The sequence below is a fragment of the Chiloscyllium plagiosum genome, chromosome 12 (assembly GCF_004010195.1).
Source record: "Chiloscyllium plagiosum isolate BGI_BamShark_2017 chromosome 12, ASM401019v2, whole genome shotgun sequence".
Lineage (NCBI taxonomy): Eukaryota > Metazoa > Chordata > Chondrichthyes > Orectolobiformes > Hemiscylliidae > Chiloscyllium > Chiloscyllium plagiosum.
Window position 1 is genome coordinate 83050479 of NC_057721.1, and position 7503 is coordinate 83057981.

At 41.5% G+C, this 7503-nt stretch overlaps 1 long non-coding RNA gene across 2 annotated transcripts in view; it reads left to right on the forward strand.

Moving 5' to 3' along the window:
• LOC122555595 overlaps positions 1-7503 on the forward strand; it is a 57202-nt gene that overhangs the window by 18562 nt on the left and 31137 nt on the right. The window contains exon 3 of one of the 2 annotated variants that reach the window (XR_006313318.1): positions 4385-4395. The exons of the other annotated variant lie outside the window; for it this stretch is intronic. This is a non-coding gene — a long non-coding RNA (uncharacterized LOC122555595). Of the gene's footprint in view, positions 1-4384; positions 4396-7503 lie in introns of those variants that run through there. 2 annotated transcript variants of the gene reach the window in all.

Here is a 7503-nt window from a genome sequence, read left to right on the forward strand (position 1 = left end):
TATTCATCTGTAGTGTTTTTCTGAAGGTGCACTCCTAGTAATGAGTTAATTTTTGTTTAAGTTATGGACTCAGTATCCAATTTCTGTTATTTGTAAAAGTCTGGTTAGCAACAATTGAGCAATTTTGAGGGCCGTTGAATGTTTTATGATCACTGTGTGTCATGAATCTAACAATACTGATTGATTTGATTCAGCTTCCTATCCCTGTGTCAAAGCACATTCAAATGGCATTGCATTTTTTAAGATAGTAATGGTATGCAGGAATGTTGGGAAAAGATTGGAGATTGTCACTACGTAATGTAGCTGATTTAGATAACAGAGCTGAAATGATGGCTAAATGACCATCTTCTACCCTGTAATAATTCTGTGTCAGTGGAGAAGGGAGTGGCTGCTTTGAAAGTGATGCTAATTAAGCAGTCTCCTTTCTCCTGGATGGTGTTAAGCTTCTTCAGTGTTGCTGGAACTGCACTATCCAGGCTGGTGTTGGGGGTGGTGGTGGGGAGGTGTGGTGGTGGTGGTGAGTATTCCATCACACTCCTGACTTCTTTTGTAGATAGTGGACTGGCTTTGGGGAGTCAGGAGACAAGACACTGCTGGGTTCGTAGCCTTGGAACTGTTCTCACAGCCACTGTATTGGAATTGTTGGTCGACATCAGATTCTAGTTATTGGAAACCTCAAGACGTTGTTAATGTAGGATTCAGGAATGATAATACCATTAAATACTAAAAGGTGATTGTTAAACAATAAACTAGAATTAGAAGTACCATTGGAATATTCTAAAGATTTTCTCTGTACTTCAGATACTTTGGCTGGATTGTTGCTCTTATGTCATCTTGGCATCTGCTATGTCATTTTGGAAATTCCTCAGTCCAAGATGTGATCATCCAGCCAAAGAAATGTTGCATACAAATATTGCTTCTGCATTGGAAGCTACCCATTCCGAAAAATGCATGTAATTCTACATTAAGAGAACAAAAAAAACGCTTAGAATATATGTGTCGCATATAATGTTTTCATTGCTCAATTGTTACATTTTACTGGCATTTGTTTTCCTTTCACAGACATCTTGCATATTTTATATAGAAAAGTATTGGACTGCTCCCCTTGCCAGTATTAAGCACAGATAAATTGAATGACTGATGGGATTAGAGAAGGCAACAGGAAGCATCTATTCACTCAATCTTGGCATCAGCTGTTTTGGTTACAGTGGCAGAAGAATCTGGAGTAGGGTAACTCTGAAGTTTTATATGACTTCTCAAAGCCTAATTTTTGTTGGGCATTTAGACCACTGATTTATTTACGTATGGAACTTAGACAACTTCCCAAGACATCCAGAAAATTTGTTGGACTCCATTTTGGATCAAATGTTTTACAAGTATCCTTGGATAGAGGATGTGAAAAATAAGTGTAGTGGGGTATAAAGTTTATACAACCATTCTTATACACACTGTATCTTTTTTAAAAAGGTTAAATCCTATTGATATTCTTAAATTTAATAATGAAATTCTGTTTCTCATGCCTCTGACAGTGATAATCATCATATGTTGAAGCTCAGAAGAGTGAATGCATTTGTATATGGAGTTACAAAGTCATACAGCATGGAAACAGACCCTTTGGACTAACTAGTCCACGCAGACCACGTTCCCAAACTAAACTAGCCCCGTTTACGTCCGTTTTTCATATCCTTCCAAACCTTTCCTAGTCATGCTGTAAACGTTGTAACTGCACCTGTATTGACTACTTCCTCTGAAAATTTATTTCACACATAAACCACTTCCGTGTAAAAAAAATTGTCCCCATGTCCTTTTAAAACTTAATCCTCTCACCTTAAAAATAAGCTCCCTGGTTTTGAACTCCCCCACACGAGGGAAAAGACTCTTGCTATTCACCTTATCTATGCCCCTCATAATTTTATTAACTTCAATAAGGTCACCCCTCAACCTCCTACGCTCCAATGAAAAAAGTCCCAGCCTATCCAGCCTCTCCCCACAACTCAAACCCTCCATTGTTGGCAACATCCTGGTAAATCTTTTCTGAACTATCTCCAATTTAATAATATCCTTCTTAAAGCAGGGTGACCAGAACTGCACACAGTACTGTACAAGAGGCCACAACAACACTCTGTACAATTTCAACATGATGTCCCAACTCCTAAACTCAAAGGTCTGAGCATGCAGAACTTTGGGAATGTTTCTAATTGACATCTGGTAGGTTGGTCAGGTTAATAACAGTTAACTGTAAGAGAGGTTAGATAGCCACATGATGAAACATTCAGTTGAGATTTAAATAATGTAGATTAAATATTCTTTCTTTGATCACCTGACGTTATCCAGATGGGCCACATTGACCTTTTTTGTCCTGTACATTCCTATGTTTCTGAAATGAAAACAAAATCTTACCAACTGTTTTAATTTTAATTAAGATGACTATATATCTTCCTTTAGTAATAGCAGCTTTGTTGCTGTAAACCATTAAAATTGTGTTTTATCTGAAGTTAATTTATTTCTGTTGGTTAATGCTAGGATAAATAATGTAATCTTTTTAATTTTCTAAATCTACTAGATGCCTTAAAACCTAATGATCTAGTGAGCAATAACATTAATTCATACTGTTTGATAAATATTCTATCGTTTAGTTATTGTGGGTCTGATACAGTAGTGAATACGTCACTGCATTAGAGCTCTGTAGGTCTTGAAATAATACAAAGAAATTGAGGTGATATCATCATTGTATTTTAGAGAATTCGAATTAACTTTGTGTTTTTAAGAAAGTACAACTGGATTGTTAACTTCAGTTTTGGGGAAGAAAGCTGCATTCATTACCTATTTTGGCTTATCTGAGAATAATGTTGCACAAGTGGATTACTGTATATGCTTTACTTTGAATTGCCATCTGAAGTGGATTAGTAGGACATTCGGTGATTGTATCAATCTGACACAAAAAGTATTCACAGATTTCAGCCTTCAAGAAGCATCATTGCTACTTTCTTAGAGGGACTATGCATGGAAAATAAATACCAGCCTTGATGTACATTACACAAAATAAATATAACAAAATTATGCTTGTTCACTTGAGATTTAAGATTTTGAAATTATACTTTGCAGACTTGCTAATTGTTGGGTGGCTAACTCTCTTTTTAATGTAAATTCTGGCGATTGTGTACATTTCTAAAGCTATTTTGGTTAGTATATTTTAAGTATGATATCTGATTTGATTTATTGTCACATTTATAAGTACAATGAAAAGCTTTGTTTGCGAGCAGTACAGGGAGATCATAGTAATCATACAGATCACAGGGGGAAAAAATCTTGAACAGAGTGAGGCATACACGTTATACCGCACAGAATGTGCATGAAGCAAGATCAACATTATTTGAAGTTAAAAATCACACAACACCATTTTTAACTTTGTACACCCCAGTCCAACACTGGCTTCTCCAAATCATGAACATTATTTGAAGTAAGAGAGTGCATTTATCAGTCTAATAACAGTAGGAAAGAAGCTGTTCTTGAACCTGTTGGTGCAAGTGTTCAAGTATTCTGTACCTTCTGCCTGACGGAAGAGATTGTAAGAAAACTTTACCAGGGGGGATGGGTCTTTGATGATGTTGACAGCCTTTCCACACAATGCCAGGTGTAAATGGAGTCCACAGATGTAAGGTTGGCTTCGGTGATGGTCTGGGCTGTGCATACAACCTTCTGTCATTTCTTATAGTCCTGGACAGAACAATTATTTGAAGTCCACGGTGTGGACTTGTCGGGCCGAAGGGCCTGTTTCCACACTGTAAGTAATCTAATCTAATTGCCACCTGGACAGTATGCTTTCTATCGTGTATTTGTGAAGGTTGCTAAGGGTCATTATAGACATGCCAAAATTCCTAAACCTAAGCAAGAAGAGGCGTTGCTGTGCCTTCTTGACAGTTGCATCTACACGGGAAGTCCACAAAGTCGGTTATTGTCACTCATAGAAACTTGACACCGTTAACCCTCTCAACCTCCACTCCGTCGACGTGGGTGGGATCATGTTTCCTCCTTTCTTTCTGAAATCAGTGATCAGTTCTTTTATTTTGCTGACATTGTGTGAGAGAGAGAGAGGCTATTATCATTGCACCACGTCATCAAGCCCTCTATTTCCTTCCTGTATTCTGACTCATCATTGTTATTATATCCGTCCTACCACGGTGGTGTCAGCAAACTTGTTGATGGCATTCATTTGGAATTTGGCTACACATTTGTGGGTGTACAGGGAGTAGAGTAGGGGCTGAGAACACATCCCTGGGGGCCTCCAATGTTGACAGTTGTCATGGAGGAGGTGCACTTGTCTATTTTAACCGATTGCAGTTTATGGGTCAGGAAGCTGAGGATCCAGTTGCAAAGGGCAGAGCCAAGACCAAAGTCTTTGAGTTGAGATCAATCTGGAGGGGATATTAATGTTGAAGTTGGAGCTGTAGTCGATGAGCGGGAGTCCAACATAGGTGTCCTTATTGTCCAGATGTTCCAAGGGTCTTAATAACTCACTGAGTAAAAAGAACCTTCTAGTTATCTGGTTTCCAGCATCTGCAGTCATTGTTTTTACCTTGTTCGGACTTGTCCGACCTGCCTATCCCCTTTTCCACCTATCCACTTCACCCTCTCCTCCCTGACCTATCACCTTCATCTCCTTCCCCACTGACCTATTGTACTCTATGCTACTCTCTCCCCACCCCCACCCTCCTCTAGCTTATCTCTCCACGCTTCAGGCTCTCTGCCTTTATTCCTGATGAAGGGCTTTTGCACGAAATGTCGATTTTGCCTGTCCTCGGATGCTGCCTGAATTGCTGTGCTCTTCCAGCACCACTGATCCAGAATCTGGTTTCCAACATCTGCAGTCATTGTTTTTACCTTGTTATTATATCCGTCCTACCACGGTGGTGTCAGCAAACTTATTGATGGCATTCATTTGGAATTTGGCTACACATTTGTGGGTGTACAGGGAGTAGAGTAGGGGCTGAGAACACATCCCTGGGGGCCTCCAATGTTGACAGTTGTCACGGAGGAGGTGCACTTGTCTATTTTAACCGATTGCAGTTTATGGGTCAGGAAGCTGAGGATCCAGTTGCAAAGGGCAGAGCCAAGACCAAAGTCTTTGAGTTGAGATCAATCTGGAGGGGATATTAATGTTGAAGTTGGAGCTGTAGTCGATGAGTGTCCTTGTTGTCCAGATGTTCCAGGGGTGAGTGCAGAGCGAGGGAATTGGTATCTGCTGTAGACCTGCTATGTCGGTAGGCGAATTGCAGGGGCTTGAGACAGGCTGGGAGGTTAGAGTTGAGGTGGACCATGACCAGCATCTCAAAGCACTTCATGATTGTGGAGGTCAGAGTCACGAGGCGGTAGTCATATAAGGCACATTACATGTGCTTTCTTAGGTACTGGGATGAAGGTAGTGTTCTTGAAGTGGGTAGGAGCCTGAGCTTGTCAGATGGATAGGTTGAAGATGTCCGTGATTATCCCTGCCAGCTGGTCTGTACACAGTCTAAGTGTGCAGCTGGGGACTCCATCCAGGCTCATCGCTTTCCTTGGGTTGCCTCTCAGGAAGACCGATCTGATCTCAGCAAAATGCTGTTGGATGCGAATCTTATCAGATCGTGTGGATCAGTTGGAGAGACGGATAGAAGCGATGAGGAATTTGCAACAGCAGCAAAGTGATGGATGGCAGTTATAGGAAGGGGGGGAAAGTCTCAGATACAGTCACATAGATGGGTTAACTCTAGGAAAGGTAAGAGGGGTAGGCAGCTAGTGCAGGAGTCTTTTGTGGATATACCCATTTCAAACAGGTATGCTGTTTTGGAAAATGTAGGGGGTGATGGATTCTCAGGGGAACGTAGCATGAACAGCCAAGTTTCTGGTATTGAGACAAGCTGTAATGCAATGAGGGGTACGTCAGCTTCCAAGAGATCAATTGTGTTAGGGGATTCTGTAGTCTGAGGCACAGACAGATGTTTCTGTGGCCAGCAGAGAAAAAGCAGAATGGTGTGTTGTTTCCTTGGTGCAGGATCAAGGATGAGTCAGAGAGGGTGCAGAATGTTCTCACAGGGGCGGGGGGCCAGCAGGAGGTCATTGTCCACATTGGAACCAACGACATAGGAAGGGAAAAGGTTGAGATTCTGAAGGGAGATTACAGAGAGTTAGGCAGAAATGTAAAAAGGAGGTCCTCAAGGGTAGTAATATCTGGATTACTCCCAGTGCTACGAGCTAGTGAGGGCAGGAGTAGGAGGATAGAACAGATGAATGCATGGCTGAGGAGCTGGTGTATGAGAGAAGGATTCACAGTTTTGGATCATTGGAATCTCTTTTTTGGGGTAGAAGTGACCTGTACAAGAAGGACGGATTGTACCTAAATTGGAAGGGGACTAATATACTGGCAGGGAAATTTGCTCGAACTGCTTGGGAGGATTTAAACTAGTAAGGTGGGGGGGGTGGGTCCCAGGGAGATAGTGAGGAAAGAGGTCGATCTGAGACAGGTACACCTGAGAACAGAGGTGAGTCAAACAGTCAGGACAGGCAAGGACAAGGTAGGACTAATAAATTAAACTGCACTTATTTCGATGCAAGGGGGCTAACAGGGAAGGCAGGTGAACTCGAGGCATGTTTAGGAACATGTTTCTGTAATTGCTATGATATCCCAGTGCCATGGCTCAGGGATGGGCAGGACTGGCAGCTTAATGTTCCAGGATACAAATGCTACAGGAAGGATAGAAAGGGTAGAAGGATAGAAAGAGGCAAAAGAGGAGGGGGAGTGGCAATTTTGATAAGGGATAGCATTACAGCTGTGCTGAGGGAGGATATTCCAGGAAATACATCCAGGGAAGTTATTTGGGTGGAACTGAGAAATAAGAAAGGGATGATCACCTTATTGGGATTGTATTATAGACCCCCCAATAGTCAGAGGGAAATTGAGAAACAAACTTGTAAGGCGATCTCAGCTTGTGAGAATAATAGGGTAGTTATGGTAGGGGATTTTAACTTTCCAAACCTCGACTGGGACTGCCATGGTGTTAAGAGTTTAGATGGAGAAGAATTCCTTAAGTACGTACAAGACAATTTTCTGATTCAGTATGTGGATGTACCTACGAGAGAAGGTGCAAAGGTTGACCTACTATTGGGAAATAAGGCAGGGCAGGTGACTGAGGTGTCAGTGGGGGAGCACTCTGGGGCCAGCGACCATAACTCTATTCGTTTTAAAATAGTGATGGAAAAGGATAGACCAGATCTAAATGTTGAAGTTCTAAATTGGAGAAAGGCCAGTTTTGACGGTATTAGGCAAGAACTTTCGAAAGCTGATTGGAGGCAGATGTTCGCAGGTAAAGGGATGGTTGGAAAATGGGAAGCCTTCAGAAATGAGATAACAAGAATCCAGAGAAAGTATATTCCTGTCAGGGTGAAAGGAAAAGCTGGTAACTATAGGGAATGCTGGGTGACTGAAGACATTGAGGGTTTGGTTAAGAAAAAGAAGGAAGCATATGT